Raw genomic sequence first — 14639 nt, 5'->3', positions numbered from 1 at the left:
CTTCAACACCGAATGAAAAATGGCTTGCCGGCCGCGGTGGCCGTGCGGTTCTAGGCGCTGCAGTTCGGAACCGCGGGACTGCTACGGTCGCAGGTTCGAATCCTGCCTCGGGCATGGATGTGTGTGATGTCCTTAGGTTAGTTAGGTTTAAGTAATTCTAAGTTCTAGGGGACTGATGACCTAAGATGTTAAGTCACATAGTGCTCAGAGCCATTTCAACCATTTGAAAAATGGCGCGTCAAAGTGATCACGGAGGTTGGCACCATGAAGATCGAAGGCGAACTCCTTTGGCGTCACAAACCGTGCGCGAAGTTCAGCTAACTATCCACTCTTAAAGAATGCATATAGAATCTTATTGATGTAAGTGAGTGATGAGAACTGATGGAACGTAATGGCGTACAACTGAATGCGAGAACGTCTGTCATGGAGCTTGCCGTGGAAGTGGAATCCTATAAGGAGTAGCCGCAGATAGTGATATAACATGTTTCGTAGGCACGGAAAAGACAAACATCCAGACGCTGAATTTGTCCCGAGGTTCCAGTTGGTCTCAATTGCAATGTCACACACTTCTCAGGTGGGGTAGATTGCTCTGAAGTGTGATATTTTTTTTTTTTATATGCCGACACGGAATCAAAGAAAAACCAAGTTATTTTGAACAGCTATTGGCCAAAATCAGTGCTCATAGCTGTAGTTCTCTTACGCCCATTTTCACATCATGCTTACTGTGACGTAAATGTTCTCTACTGCAGTTGCAAGAATCGTTGGGGGCAGAGCACCGCCGGCTTATCGCAGTACAATTAATAACTTTCCAGTCAGTTTACCATCCAGATTTACAGCTGGCATAATTGTACATAAATCTGTTAAGGCATTGATGTTAGTTGATCTTGATAGGACACTTTCGGTACCGCTAATTTCCAGGTCTCCTTTCATATGGCTTTGTTCTTCAAACCTCCATTCGTCTAAATTGAAAACAACTTCCTTACTGAACGACAGGATACATTTGTTTATCTCATCTACGAGGGTCACTCCAAAAGAAATGCACACTATTTTTGTAAAAATACAGTATTCATTCTGCATGTGTGAAAGTTTTACACTGTGTAGATACATCCTTCCCTCTTGTTTTCAAACATAGTTCAACCTGTTCCCGTGAGTGCCGGCGTCAAAGCATGTCTTCAAGATGGCTGCTACACTTGCTGCCATAGAATTCCTGTGCTGTGAAAACGAGACAGTGGGAAAGGTCCACAAGAGGTTGAAAAAGGTGTATGGAGATGCCGCTGTCGATTGCAGTACAGTTAGTCGGTGGGCAAGCAGGTTAGGTGATGAAAGCGGGCACGGCATATTAAGCATTGATCTCGCAGCGGCATGCCCCGTACTGCACACCGCCAAGTGGAACCACCATAAATTCTGATGCATATGTGACGACACTGAAGAAACTTGAAGCTCGACTGAGTCGTTTTCGACCACGTCGGCAGAAGCAGAATGTTTTGCTGTTGCACGACAATGCACGGCCATTTGTTAGTCAAAAAACCATGGAAGCGATCACAAAACTCGGATGGACAACACTGAAATACCCGCCTTACAACCCCAACCTGGCTCCATGTGATTATCATCTCTTTCGGAAACTGAAAGACTCTCTTCGTGGAACAAGGTTTGAAGATGTTGACTCTCTTGTGCATGCTGCCAAACAGTGGCTCCAACAGGTTGGTCCAGAATTTTACCGTGCGGGTATACAGGCGATGGTTCCAAGATGGCGTAAGGCAGTTGAGAGGGATGGAAATTATGTGGAGAAAATATTGTTCTTAATGGATGTATCTACACACTGGAAAACTTTCAAACATGTAGAATAAAAGATGGATTTAAAAAAAAAAAGTAGTGTGCATTTCTTTCGGAGTGACCCTCGTATAAATTCTGAGGCGATTCCGCAGTTTGCTGTGCATTGTCAAGTTGAGCTTCGTTTGAAATTTCTTTATCTTACGCCTTCCCATTCTGTATTACTATTTGAAGTTGTGTGACCCTCCATCGCTTCCCTTGAAGTCACTGTACTCTATTGTGCGCAATTTGATGTTCTCAATGTAGCAGCTCACTTTCGTGCACAACCTGCAAACCGTGTCGAGCCCCCTTGAAACGCGCGAACACCAATTTTTGTAACTAGTGCTACTTATCCTCCCTTAAATATCCGTAATTTTTCTTATACACTGAACAGTCAAATTCCTGCGAACTTATTCGAAATCTGTTCGTATCTTTTTTTACATACTGTGAATGATCTTCCACGTACGTAATCATGTTTAGTACCCGCTCCTTAGACAACGATTGTCCTTTACTACGTTTCACTGGAGACGGGATTTGTGGCTCCCTGCCCGACAAGGATAATGAACCACAACGGCTCGACAACTGTTTCAGTATCAGTTTCACTTGTTAAGCTCTATCGTCAACATTGTACTCCCCATGTACATTGTCCCCACAGCCAAGAGTATACGACACCACACATTCCACTGACTCATCTTGCAGAAAAGCCAGTATTTCATCTGCCACTCCGCGTAATTCCTTGTGAGACGCCCTACTAAACCCGCAGGACAGGACAGGCAGTTTAAGTTGCGGAAAGGGGCCAAAATAAGCGGCTGTCAGTTACACTCGAACATACAACTTTATTCATTTGACCAAACATTACAAGAACCAAGAATTTTTTTTAAAAGAAGCATTAATTTTGGAAATTAATAACCGGCTGAATACGCCATACAATCCATGCCTTAAGGGGAAGACCGCTTTAAATTAAAATCGGCTGAAAGGCAATAACTTAAAACTCAAACCAAAATCAGAAATTTAAAAGGCAGAAGGCCTTATCTTAAATCAATTCTTTCAATTAGGCTGAAGGCCCAAACAATCTCACACCTTAAGAGCAAAACAACCTTAATTTAAAAATCGGCTAGAAGCCATACAAATGTAAAAACAGTACACCCAACGGCGCCCAGAAGTGTCCGAGGGTCGGCCTGGAATTCAAACACTAACACTCACTTAGGTGAGACAGGCAGTCGGCCCAACCATCCTCGATCCGACGACAACCCAACCGACAGACAGTCAATGGACCCATCGACAAGATAACTTCCGCTCCACCCGACTAGCATACAACAGGGACTTCAATGGGACAACGTAAAAGTATTGGCGCCCACAACCATTGAGCTGTCAAACTACACACCATGCTGGACGGCGACAACACGATGAGGAAAACACACCTCCTGAATTTACATCAACGGCCAGGGCAGGTAACCGGAACGTTAACGGCCACAAGGCAGAAGATTCTACTGTTGCACTTCAATTCAAAATAACCAAGTACAGTTAAACTCCACCTGAGGGTGGCTAAAATTTGCCAACTTGAAGAGACACGTTGTGACTCGCGGGAATGTCCCAACAGGCGACAACGAAATCCAAACGACACAATGTGAACAGTCGTGACTTGCTGATAGATTAAGTCAAAACCCAACTTTCGTGTCCAGGACTGGTGAGCAACGGCCCTCGTAGCAATGGGAACAGCACCACACACTCCGACCGCTCTTGGACGCCGCAAGGACCACGGCCAAACTACACGCCGCGGAGATTTGCTCGCTGCTCCACGCCAACCGACCAACTGGTCGCGCTCAGGCGGAAACTACACTCCTGGAAATTGAAATAAGAACACCGTGAATTCATTGTCCCAGGAAGGGGATACTTTATTGACACATTCCTGGGGTCAGATACATCACATGATCACACTGACAGAACCACAGGCACATAGACACAGGCAACAGAGCATGCACAATGTCGGCACTAGTACAGTGTATATCCACCTTTCGCAGCAATGAAGGCTGCTATTCTCCCATGGAGACGATCGTAGAGATGCTGGATGTAGTCCTGTGGAACGGCTTGCCATGCCATTTCCACCTGGCGCCTCAGTTGGACCAGCGTTCGTGCTGGACGTGCAGACCGCGTGAGACGACGCTTCATCCAGTCCCAAACATGCTCAATGGGGGACAGATCCAGAGATCTTGCTGGCCAGGGTAGTTGACTTACACCTTCTAGAGCACGTTGGGTGGCACGGGATACATGCGGACGTGCATTGTCCTGTTGGAACAGCAAGTTCCCTTGCCGGTCTAGGAATGTTAGAACGATGGGTTCGATGACGGTTTGGATGTACCGTGCACTATTCAGTGTCCTCTCGACGATCACCAGTGGTGTACGGCCAGTGTAGGAGATCGCTCCCCACACCATGATGCCGGGTGTTGGCCCTGTGTGCCTCGGTCGTATGCAGTCCTGATTGTGGCGCTCACCTGCACGGCGCCAAACACGCATTCGACCATAATTGGCACCAAGGCAGAAGCGACTCTCATCGCTGAAGACGACACGTCTCCATTCGTCCCTCCATTCACGCCTGTCGCGACACCACTGGAGGCGGGCTGCACGATGTTGGGGCGTGAGCGGAAGACGGCCTAAGGGTGTGCGGGACCGTAGCCCAGCTTCATGGAGACGGTTGCGAATGGTCCTCGCCGATACCCCAGGAGCAACAGTGTCCCTAATTTGCTGGGAAGTGGCGGTGCGGTCCCCTACGGCACTGCGTAGGATCCTACGGTCTTGGCGTGCATCCGTGCGTCGCTGCGGTCCGGTCCCAGGTCGACGGGCACGTGCACCTTCCGCCGACCACTGGCGACAACATCGATGTACTGTGGAGACCTCACGCCCCACGTGTTGAGCAATTCGGCGGTACGTCCACCCGGCCTCCCGCATGCCCACTATACGCCCTCGCTCAAAGTCCGTCAACTGCACATACGGTTCACGTCCACGCTGTCGCGGCATGCTACCAGTGTTAAAGACTGCGATGGAGCTCCGTATGCCACGGCAAACTGGCTGACACTGACGGCGGCGGTGCACAAATGCTGCGCAGCTAGCGCCATTCGACGGCCAACACCGCGGTTCCTGGTGTGTCCGCTGTGCCGTGCGTGTGATCATTGCTTGTACAGCCCTCTTGCAGTGTCCGGAGCAAGTATGGTGGGTCTGACACACCGGTGTCAATGTGTTCTTTTTTCCATTTCCTGGAGTGTATAAGCTCCAGGCCAAAGATAGTACAAGGTGCTAATGTCGATGCACACCGCTGCTGCCACTCGCGGAGAGAGAGGATACAAGCATAATCGCGATAATTGCGGGAGACTAAACACAGAATAGCAACCAAGGTTTAATTCAACGCATAATATGAGCCAGCCACGACTCATCTTGCGTTCGTTTCTGACGAAATCTCAACTTCTCTCCTCTGTCATAGATATAATGCAATGTTTGCTTTGCTTATCGTTGCCATATCTGTGCTTTGCATCAACACGAACACTACTAGCACTGTAGCACCATTGTGAGGTACTCGTCGACCAAGCAGTTCGACTACACTCCGTAGCCTCGTGCTGTCCCCACCATCGGATACCTCCATTTCCCCCCCCCCCCCCTTGCTATCAGCAGCCAATAATGTGGTTGTATGGTAGACAATATGCGGGGCGCCGAATGCCGTAAACATCATTGGCCTCTTGCGACCTGGCACTCAACGCGTTCCTTATTAGTTCCGTCTGTGCGAAACCCAGGAGGGGTCCCGTGGGGTGGGGGTCGCCAGTTTATTATAACTTTCACAATTATAGTTGCGACCTTAAGTAATTTTCAAGTGGTTAAGCTGCAATTCAGTATCTATGCTAAAGTTGGACGTTGCGCTGACAATAATCATATGTGTTTCACGGTACATCCATAAAAAGTCTCGACAATAGACCAAAATTACTCACGTCTGAAAACAGAGCTGTTACAAACATTTAAAAAATGAATAATAAGGTTGCAAGCATCTACGGTTCATGTCTGCTTTTGTCACCCACACCATCTAAATAAAAGATAAAATACATCACCTCTTTACGAGAAAACTCATGGAAACAAGCAGGTAAATGCAGCACTCAAGTCTACCAGTATGTAACAGACGGAATTAAATCTCTTGAAACCAGAGTTGTGGTTTCTCCAAGTGTCAGTAACGTACACAGTCTTGTTAATGACAAGCAGGAACCAGCTCCAACGTATTTACATAATTTGCTAAGACTAGTCAGTATTTAAGATCCACGCAGGCGTCTTTTTACAAAACCTTTGGTAGCACAGACAAATATACTCCTAGATACTAAGCTTAAGGTAACGAGGAATATAAAAAACTTATTAAGATTGGTAAAAAAAAGACAAAACAGACTTAAATTACAAAATATATTAAGAGACTACATATTCGTGAGGATGCGTGCAATATCGTGACAGTGCTAAAAATTTTGTCGTATTACAAGGTATTCTGGAGGATGTCTTAATGTCACGTATTGTATTACTGAAGGACTGGGACGTATAGTATGGGGCTCATGAATGCGTTATGCCATCAAGAACCTATGAATTGCAAATACGTTCATAAATGTTAAATCTAAAAATACACCGACTGTATTAAATATGATAAAAAAACAGCGTTCTCACATCAGAATAATAAGTGGAACACTTCATGATCATGAATAGACATATAATGCCATAGTATTTTGGTATATCTGCTTATGCTCTCGCATTCTAAGTAATGAAATGACATAGAAATAAAAGCAGCATGGGAAAGACGATAAAGGACGAGGTGATGACGACAATTACGTAGAGTATTCAACTACTAATCTTTAAAAAAAACCGATAGAAGACTGAATTTAAGTTGGCCATAAATATTCTATTAAATCAGGCTATTTGTTCTTTTGACTTATCTTCTGGATGAGTCTTGAGATCGACATAAAATTCCATTTCTTTCAAAATATTCTTGGATTTGCCCTTCTGGGCTGTTGTTTATTCTCTTCGAGATCAGTATTGAATGTGGAAGGGTTGCTATCCTTTTGCCTTATACGTTCTTTAAACTTGGTACTTAAGGAATACTTCGAACGTGTGCCACAGTGAATCTTACAAATGATTCGTCAGGAACAATCACGTGCGTCTGTGACGCGCGCAGTACGATATGTATGCTAAACTGATTGCGATAAAGTTAGAGGCAAATACATCTAGCAGAGAAATTTCTGGTTCCAGTCGAACGCAAGCTATGTGTTTTATCTCATTAACGCAAATAAAAAAAGTATCAGCTCTGTTCTGTGGTAACCTCAAAACACAGCATGAAAAGCTGATTGAAATATTTAGCGGAAAAACGACCATTTGTTATTAAATTAGGTCATGTGTTTTAACATATGAGGAGTTACGACACGTGCGCTCCGAATGCAGGGAAAGTCGATAATTGTGTGTCAAGTTGCGGTTTGTTACCGCTGTTGCAGAGATTAAACACGCCACGCAGACGTTACATTTATGAAACAAAAATACTGCAAACGTCGGCAGTGTAATATTAGAAAGAAAGATCGCCTTCGTATTGGTAGTAATATATTTCATTTCCATGTTCAGTTCGTAATTTACAGCCAGTCGGACAAACTATGAAAAGGGGAGGGGGATTAACAGCGAGAGCTCTTTGTGTAATTAACCTGATCGTCAACTGGCGCAAACTTATCACGAATCTCTAACTTTCAAACTTTAATGAAAGAGGATTGTTTGAATAAAACAGTTCTTGGAACAAACTTTTGCTGATTTATTGAGCTAAGTCCACAGTGCACTTCCGTAGCCTTCTCGATTTCTTTATTCACTAAACCTGAAATTAATACTTCCTTCATTTCGGGCTGGAGTCTGCCATGGCTCGAATTGTTTTATAGCGCGTTAAGCAGATTACATTAAGAGTCTACGGTCACAGTAACATTAAATTTGGGAGGTGACAAAATTTTGTCTGTAAACAGTGGTGCACAGCTTCTCGGAGCCACCAAAAGCTGCTGTAAGGTGTATGTATTTACTGACAACGACTTTGGTCAGTAGGGATACCATTACATCAGGTTAAAGAAACATACCCTGGCGTCAAGTACGTAATTGATTACTATTAGCTGTAGCCTACCTCACTTATACATGCGTGAATTGAAAATGAAATGGCTCTAAGCATTATGGGACTTAACATCTGAAGTCATCAGTCCCCTAGACTTAGAACTACTTAAACGTAAGTAACCTAAGGACATCACACACAGCCATGCCCGAGGCAGGATTCGAACCTGCGAGCGTAGCAGAAGCGCGGTTCCGGACAGAAGCGTCCATTGTCTTACACAATTTTGCAGTAGTCACAGTGTGCACAAATTGACCGTCCATTCCGTCCATTCTCAGCAAAGTCGTACTATAAACCCCTACCCCTTCTCCTTGTCATTTTCCATCTACACCTTCCCACGCCGATTCTGAGGACATTCTCCTTATGTCTTATATTAACCACTCAATTTTCTTCGTTCTTCTGTAACACCGCATGTCAAACACTTCCTATTTTCCTGTTTTTGTACGGTCCATCATTCACTTCCATACAATGCTCTGCTCCAAACGCACATTCTCATAAATTTCTATCATTGGTACTAACAGACTTCACTCGGGCAGGCCTGCCTGTGCTACTCTACTTTTTATGTCCTCATTGATTCGTCCGTCATGTTTTATTTTACCTGAAAGGTAACAGAATCGTTAAACTGTCTACTTCGAGACCTCCAATTAGAGGTAATCGCTAATCCCATTCCTGCTGCTTCCCATCACCGTTGTCTCTCTTCAGTCTATTTTGAATCCACATTCTGTACTCATTGAGCCTTTCATTCCATCCAACGTGTCCTACAGCTGTTCGATACATTCACTCAGGATAGCAATATAGTTAGGCAATCCCATCACTGATAACGGCCCCTTTCACCCTGAATATTAATCTCGCACTGCGACCTTTATTTCCGTTACAGATTGAACAGAAGCAGATAAAGACTGCACCCACTTCTTATACGTTTTTTAATCCGAGCACTTCATTCTTTGTGTTCCATTGTTATTGTTCCCTCTTGGTGCATGTACAAATTGGCTATTTCCCATCTTTCCCGGCACCTTACAGCTGTTGTAGAAAACCGGGGTGGATAGCCTCTACAGTGGCGGGTTTGAGATGAGGCAGTGGGTTTTTGCTAGGTTAGTGACTGATGGTCAGTCGTCGAAACATCATCATCAGTCAAACATTTTATTGGAGAACAAAATACAACACATGTAGCGATGCTGTACGTTGGCAACGCCCCACTGGACGTATGCTGAAGACAGCGAGGGCAGCGAAGCTGATGCAATAGGCAGCACATGTACCTTAAATTTATTCATGTTATATGGAAGGCTTTGAAAACAGCAACTTTATTACAAATTTATGAAATAATTTCTACTGCTTCAGTCACATTTTTACTATTATTTAACTAGCACGACGCGTTTCGGCTGCTGTGCGTGCCAGTGAGGCTCTGTAACGACATATAATCATTTTTGTTGGAAATTTAGTCGTCTGGGCACAGAGCACAATCTCCCATTCCGATGTTCGGGAGGGGATTGCCTAAAGGGAGGTGATCCATGAGAAAAGGTGGGATAACCAACGAAAGGATATCGTCCTACGACTTGAGAAGTGTAATGTGTGACATTTGAACGTGGTCGGGAAGCTAGAAAATATGAAAAGGGAAAAGGTAAGGCTCAATCTAGATATAGTGGGGGGGGGGGAGGGGGGGAGGGGGGGGAGGTTACTGAAGTGAAATGGAATGAAGACAAGGATTTCCGGTCAGATGAGTATAGCTTAATAGTAACAACAGCAGCAGGAAATGGTATAAGGGGAGTAGGATTAGTTATGAATAGCGAGGTAGGGTAGAGAGTGTGTTACAATGAACAGTTCAGTGATAGGGTTGTTCCTATCAGAATCGCCAGCAAACCAACACCGACAACAATAGTTCAGGTATACATGCCGACATCGCAACCTGAAGCATCAGGAAATGGTATAACGGGAGTAGGATTCATCATGAATAGGGACGTAGGGCAGAGAGTGTGTTACAGTGAACAGTTCGGTGATAGGGTTGTCCTATCAGAATCGCCAGCAAACCAACACCGACAACAGTAGTTCAGGTATACATGCCGACATCGCAAGCTGAATATGAAGAGATAGAGAAAGTATATAAGAATATTGAATAGGTAATACAGCACGCAAAGGGAGATGAAAATGGGGGACTGGAATGCAGTTGTAGGGGACGGAGTAGAAGGAAAGGTTACAGGAGAATATGGGCTTGGGACAAGGAATGAGAGAGGAGAAAGACTAATTGAGTTCTCTAATAAATTTCGGCTAGCAATATCGACTACTCTGCTCAAGAATCACAAGAGGAAGAAGTATACTTGGAAGAGGCCAGGTGATACGGGAAGATTTCAGTTAGATTACATCATGGTCAGATAGAGATTCCGAAATCAGATGCTGAATTTTCAAAAATGTTCAAATGTGTGTGAAATCTTATGGGACTTAACTGCTAAGGTCATCAGTCCCTAAGCTTACACACTACTTAGCCTAAATTATCCTGACAAACACACACACCCATGCCCGAGGGAGGACTCGAACCTCCGCCGGACCAGCCGCACAGTCCATGACTGCAGCGCCCAAGACCGCTCGGCTAATCCCGCGCGGCTCCTGGATTTTAAGTGACGTTTAAGAGACCTGGCAAGAAGAATCAGTGCGCAGAGAAGTGAGATACTGAAGTACTAAGAAATGACGAGGTACTCTCGATGTTCTGTAGAACTATAGATACAGGTGTAAGGAATAGCTCACTAGGCAGTTTAGTTGAAGAGAAATTGACATCAGTAAAAAAAGGCAGTCACAGGAGCTGGAAAGAAAAGCATAGGTACAAAGAAAGTAGCTGGCAAGAAATCAAGGGTAACAGGAAAAATATTTCAGTTGATAGACGAAAGAAGAAAGTACAAAATTGTGCAGGGAGATTAAGGAATACAGAAATAAAATCGCAGAGGAATGAAATAAATGGGAAGTTCGGAGAAGGCTGCATGGCGAAACGGCAGAATCGAAAAAGAAATTATTTTCGGGAGGAGCGACTCAGCATATTGGAAAGTCGAAACAACCTACGGTGTGTCCGCAGCTCGTGGTCGTGCGGTAGCGTTCTCGCTTCCCGCGCCCGGGTTCCAGGGTTCGATTCCCGGCGGGGTCAGGGATTTTCTCTGCCTCGTGATGACTGGGTGTTGTGTGATGTCCTTAGGTTGGTTAGGTTTAAGTAGTTCTAAGTCCTAGGGGACTGATGACCATAGATGTTAAGTCCCATAGTGCTCACAAGGGAACCTCCCCATCGCACCCCCCTCAGATTTAGTTATAAGTTGGCACAGTGGATAGGCCTTGAAAAACTGAACACAGATCAATTGAGAAAACAGGAAGAAGTTGTGTGGAACTGTGAAAAAATAAGCTAAATATACAAACTGAGTAGTTCACGGCAAGATAAGCAACATTAAGGACACTGGGACCGCAGCAGCGCCGTGGTCTCGTGGTAACGTAGGCAGCTGCGGAACGAAAGGTCCTCGGTTCAAATCTTCCATCGAGTGAAAACTTTAATTTTTTATTTTCAGTTTATGTGACATACTCATGTTTTCATCACTTCTTTGGGAGTGATTATCACATGCACAAGAAAACCTAAATCGGGCAAGGTAGAAGAATCTTTTTACCCATTCGCCAAGTGTACAAGTTAGGTGGGTCGACAACATATTCCTGTCATATGACGCACATGCCGTCACCAGTGTCGTATAGAATATATCAGATGTGTTTTCCTGTGGAGGAATCGGTTAACCTATGACCTTGCGATCAAATGTTTTCGGTTCCGATTGGAGAGGCACGTCCTTTCGTCTACTAATCGCACGGTTTTGCGATGCGGTCGCAAAACACAGATACTAAACGTATTACAGTGAACAGAGACGTCAATGAACGAACGGACAGATAATAACTATGCAAAAATAAAGAAAGTAAAATTTTCGCTCGTGGGAAGACTTGAACCAAGGACCTCTCATTCTGCAGCTGCTCACTGTACCACGGGACCACGGCGCCCCTGAGCTCTCGTTCTCCTTCATGTTGCCTATGTGGCCAAGACTGATGACCAGTTTGTATATTTTGCTTATTTTTTCACAGTTCCACACAACTTCTTCCTGTTTTCTCAATTGATCTGTGTTCAGTTTATCAAGGCCTATCCAGTGTGCCAAGTTATAACTAAATCTGAGGGGGGTGCGATGGGGAGGTTCCCTTGTCAGAGCAATTTGAACCATTTGAACAACCTACGGTGAAATTAAAAGCCAGGGTGAAAAAATTACGAGTGCAACGAGAATTCCACTGTGAAACGCAGAGGAGAGCAAACAGACGAAAAGAGCACATTGAAGACATATATGAGGAGGAAGACGTGTTCGATGAAGTGATAGAAAAAAACAGGAGTCGATGTAGCAGAGATTGGGGATCCAGTATTAGAATCAGGATTTAAAAGACCTAAGATCGAATAAGGCAGAGGGGTTAGAGAACATTCCATCAGAGTTTCTAAAATCATTGGGGAAGTGGTAACGATACGACTATTTAAGTTGATCGACCTTAATGACAGTGAAAAATTAAACCGCGTGTACCTAATGGAAATTTGGGAAAAGCAATCGTCACCGAAGTTAATCTGTCGGTAAAGAGGGAGGAAAGGGTTACATCTAAATGAAAGGATAAATGCCAATGAAACTGGTGGAAATTAATTTTGAAAAGGGGTAAAGTTAATAAAGAAAGTAAATGTGCGGCCGTTACGTTAACAATTAACTAGCGGTAATTAGATATTTGAGATTTGGGGGAAGTTACGGTCGCGTCCTAAGAACAATTACTATAGTAACTGAAAAAGAAAGGTTATTACACATATAATTAGCACTAGAAGCGTGGCAACTGAAGGTTGACACGTGTAGTGTGAAAACTGAAAGTTTGTCAGAAGTAATAAATCTCGTTACACTCTGACATAATTTAGCGAAAGAATTAATAAAACCGGAAAATCGAAAGTAAATGTAGTGACTGAAGTTAATAGTGAGCTTTCTTTCTGAAGCACATCGAAATTCATTAAAATACGGTTAGTCTTGGACTACCTCAACAATCATTTCAAAACCTACTTGAATCTACGCAATTTAGAAATAAGAGATTTAACTTTGAACTTGAATTAAATGATTCTGAACAATTAACAATAGTAAAATTTAGTACGTACCAAGCTGAGCTGCAGTCACAGGTAAGCTAAAATACGGTAACAAAACTCGCACTCTTAATTTGTGCTTGTGTAATCTAAATATTGTAGCCAGCTATGAATACTTAAACTGAACTTTGAAATTAAAGCAGTGAAATGGAATTATGCTGGCGTTTGAATTTCAACGACACTCGGGTTCATTTCGGAAAAGGAAGGGACCCTGCTTGGCAATGCAGTTGGGACAATGAGCAACAAAGGTTCATGCTACGTTGCTGTAATTTTGCGAGGCAAATGGAACAATTTGAAAAGCTGAGGTCTGCCATACAGTTCTGAAACTTTACGTGCTTTTAGTCTTCCTTGTTGGTTGATTGAAGGTTTGAAGCCGTCGATCGAGGAGGTGGCGACAGTCACTCATTGTCGGCCGTCGCTGTTGCAGAAGCTGGATGTTGGCGCGCCTTCTTCTCGACACGGTCACCAGACGAAACGGGCTCTTGATGTGCGCCAGCTAATGCTTCCCGTCCGCGACTCCATGTCAGAAACTATCATCGCAAGTCGAGCGCAATTACTTGCTGCCAAACCCCGAAAGCGCGGCAACTCGCGGGAGCTTCACACAACACACCTGCTCCAGTCGCTACTCCAACCAGACTCCTTCGCTGCCCGCGCTCCACGCGGCAGAGTTAACACTCCCAAAGATCCTACACACTTTCGTTCTTCACACGACCTATCGATGTATTCGTTCGATAGCATAGTTTTCCCTAGGCAAGACCCAGCGTAAAATACAAATAATATTCACAAAAAAAACCAATTATAAATCGACATAAATGCATATATATATATATATATATATATATATATATATATATATATATATATATAGTAAAACAATTACAATATATAAAGACACAGAAATGTCATATCTTGAGGTAACAAAACAAGGAAAAAAAGTATAGTACAATAGATGGAAATACGAGGATATGCATTTCCAGCGTTACAAGGCAATATACCATCTGACTTTCGGAAAAATATCATCCGCGCAATATACACACAGCAAATAACTGTGGATGTAGGTGTCCCACCGACTGGGGGGCGCCTAGTCTACAGAGCTGAACTCAGTGCGAGGGGTAGGCAGGAGGATGTAGGGTCTTGCACAGCCATGTTGCCCCGTCTGCTGGCGTTGACCTCTCCTGGAAGACGGTGCTGCCACACTGAGGTACATGTGGGTAAAAAGTAACGGGTCTTTGCACTGGTTCGGCTCTGACGTGTTTTGCCGAAGCACCTCTTCGAACTACGCACACAGAACGAAGACCGTAGCTTGGAAGTGTGGTAACCGGCCTTTTGATGCCACATTCACACTGCCTTTCTGCTGTTGCGGACGTTACTGCGTCGCTGGCGCCTGACTCAGTGGCGTCGCTGCGTCTGACGTAATTGTGTTTTGGTTTGCTTCGTTCTCGCCCGCTTCTATGAACCTTTGCAACAGCCGTGGCAGTGTGGCTATTATACTCAAATAGTGACGGCACTCCACTGTTTTTGTACATTTTG

The sequence above is a fragment of the Schistocerca americana genome, chromosome 1 (assembly GCF_021461395.2).
Source record: "Schistocerca americana isolate TAMUIC-IGC-003095 chromosome 1, iqSchAmer2.1, whole genome shotgun sequence".
NCBI lineage: Eukaryota > Metazoa > Arthropoda > Insecta > Orthoptera > Acrididae > Schistocerca > Schistocerca americana.
Note: the sequence above shows the minus strand (reverse complement) of the source record.